Source organism: Microtus ochrogaster (genome assembly GCF_000317375.1).
Source record: "Microtus ochrogaster isolate Prairie Vole_2 chromosome 14 unlocalized genomic scaffold, MicOch1.0 chr14_random_3, whole genome shotgun sequence".
Lineage (NCBI taxonomy): Eukaryota > Metazoa > Chordata > Mammalia > Rodentia > Cricetidae > Microtus > Microtus ochrogaster.
This window is the reverse complement of record NW_004949098.1, coordinates 1,370,043-1,373,135: the sequence shown is the minus strand read 5'-3', so window position 1 is coordinate 1,373,135 and position 3,093 is coordinate 1,370,043.

Sequence of the window (3,093 nt, the reverse complement as noted above, 5' to 3'; positions counted from 1 at the left end):
ACCCCACAGTCTTTGTAGGGGCCCAAACCCAGATGTCTCTTCTTTCTTTTCCAAGTAGTTTCAGAATTTAATGGCAGTCAGAAAAAAATGAGCGACATATTGGAGGACCAGGCTGAGTAAATGATAGAATTAGGTATGGATTCCCCTAATGGGCTGGGCACTTAGGGAAGCTTGACATAGTACCACAGAGGTTCACAGTAGGTGAGTATGAGCAGAAACAGACTGAGATCTGGTACTAAGATAGGTCATCTGCCCTGTACTGGTAAATCAATGAAAGTCCCAGATGCCCCAAGAATGTCTCTCTCCTAGAATGTCTATTATGAGACTCAGGTTGTGTCTTAGTTTCTGTTTCTGTAAAAAGACATCATGAAAACGGCAACTTATAAAAAGGAAAACATTTACTTGGGGGTGTATTGCTTATAGTTTCAGAGGTTTATCCATTATCATGGTAAGGAGCATGGCAGCATGCAGGCAGGCATAGTGCTATCTACCTCTTGATCAGAAGGCAATGGGAAGTAGTCTTTCTTAGTGTCACACTGAGGGAAGCTTGAGCAAAAGAGACCTCAAAGCCTGTCCCCACAGTGACATACTTCCTCCGATAAGACCACACCTTTTAATAGTACCACTCCCTTTGGGAGTCACTTTCTTTCAAACCGCCACAGGCTGCATGTGCCCCAAGATAGCAATGAATGTTGACCAACAATCACTTGCTTAAAATCTAAAACCTACTTAAACCATTAGGAAACATTTATCCTTTCTTTCTTCCTTGGTTCTTGAGTGCGAACTTTATGGATGGAAACACAGCATTGCAAGGTCTAAAGGCTGGGCACCCCTGGGAAAGAAGAGAGAATGAGCCACGCCTTCATACCATGGGACAAGGAAATAGAAAGGAAGAAGACTTCCAGGAGGAAGGAGCAGAACTCTGCCAGCCTTGATGATACAGCCAAGTGGTGCGAAGGGGACTCAGTCTAACCTGAATCTTCCCCCCTAATTTCACTCCCTGGAGTTTCCCACTCACTGCTTGGAATTTTTGCTATGGTTTGATTATGGCTTTGCCTCTGAAATTCATACTGAAATTCAATCCTTTTTTATGAAACTGAAAAGTACAACTAGGCAGACTCCTTGACAGGTGATTAGATGACTTTCCTTATGAGTGGAGTAATTCACGCATGCCACTGTAGATTAATGAGTTGATGACCTGTCCCAGGAGTCTTTGCCGTGAAAGCTACTTTGGTTAGGTCTCTTTCGAGTCCCCAGTGTCAGGCCTTCCCATCTAATGTTCTGTCTCAGGAATATATCAGCAGAAGCTCATCATCATATATGACCTATCAACCTTGGATGAATCTCTTTAGTCTTGTGTTATCACCACCAAGAAAGACTAAATGCTCTAAGGCCTGATGATTCAGTAGAGAAAACAAAACCCTTATCTTAATCATCGAGGTACTGCAGCAGTGAATGGATGGCAGATAGCTGCTTAACCTGCCAATTTCACTTCCTACATGCCCAGGAATGATACTGCAGGATGGTGGTTCTACTTTAAATATTCTTGAGATGTCTCCATACTGCTTTCCATAATGGCCACTAATTTGCATTTCCATCAATGATGTATGAGGGTTCCCCATTACATTTATCAAAATATAGAATCAACTCACATATTCCTCAGGAGATGAGCAGCAAAACATGAGATGTATATGGAGTACTCTATTCATCACTAGAAGAAAGTGTTGTGGTTATTCATAGGAACATGCATAAGTCTGCTGGGCACTGTATTAAGTGAAGCATAACAGGAAAGAAATGCAAATATTGCATAATGTCACTTATAGATAATTCTTCAAAACTCAAATGCCATGGAATTAGAGGGTGCAAATAGGAGCTCAGGGACTAGAAAGAGGTGGGGTGAGACTCCCAGTTGAAAGGCACAAAGATTGGTTGGATGAGAGCAGTAAATATGGAAGTCTGTTGTATACAATGACAATACTTAACAATGGTATTCTGGGTATCTGAAAATCACTAAGAACGTGGGTCATAAATGCACTCACCATAAAATCTTAACAAATATATGAGGTGAAGAATATGTTGATTGGTTTGGTTTGTTAACTTCTCAACAAGCAAACAAAATCATATTTACAGCTAAAAAAATATAGTGTAATCAGTCAAATACTTGCCACACAAACATAAGAATCTGTATCCAATCCCCCACAACTTCTGCATGAAATCCGTATTATGTGCCCGTGAGCCCAGTGCTGGGGAGATAGAGACAGGCAGCTTCTTTGGCCTCCCTAGCTGGTCAGCCTTGGTCAATGGGCAAGTCTCGGCTCCCAGTGAGGGACTCTCTCAAAAGTGGACAGCTCCCAGAGAACACCTGAGGTGATTTCTGCTCTCCAAATGTATGTTCATACATGTGAACACACATACAAAATCACACACACACAAGTTACATATATAAAACAGGTGATTTAGTGAAAGAAAGAAGCAGCCTAAAGTAAATCACCCGATCAATACAGGATGAAGCTGGGCAGCTGGGGAGTGTACTCAGACATCAGAGCCCCTGACAGAGCTAGACAAACACCTAAACAAAATAATAACAGTAACGCATGTCCTTAAGGAAACTCGGTACAGTAAAACATGATCTTCAGACGCCAAACAGAACAAAAATGTTGCTGCTAAAATATTCAGCAACTATATCAAAGGACCCAAAGGAATGATCCAGAAGCGTAAATGTAAGAGATATCTCTCAGCAGAAAGCAGAAACTTGGCAAAGACAGAAACCGTGAGGAGAATTTAAAGACAGGATGATTTTAGAATGAATTGTAAACTGCAGTGTGCGGTTTTGAGAAGCTTTGCAGGGAAATGTTGCCCACTATTGCTGATAGTGAGAGTATGAACATCACCAAATAAAGCTCACCTCACTCCCTGGCACAGGTAGGTACTTTCTGTTCTGTTATATTTCCTTCTAAACAAACAAACAAAGCCATCACCCAGGGGTCAGGGAAAGTTTTCAAAGCATTCAGAGGAAGGATGGTCCAAGACAGCAAGCATGCGAGGATGAGAGGAGGGAGAGGAGGGAGAGGAGGGAGAGGAGGGAGAGGAGGG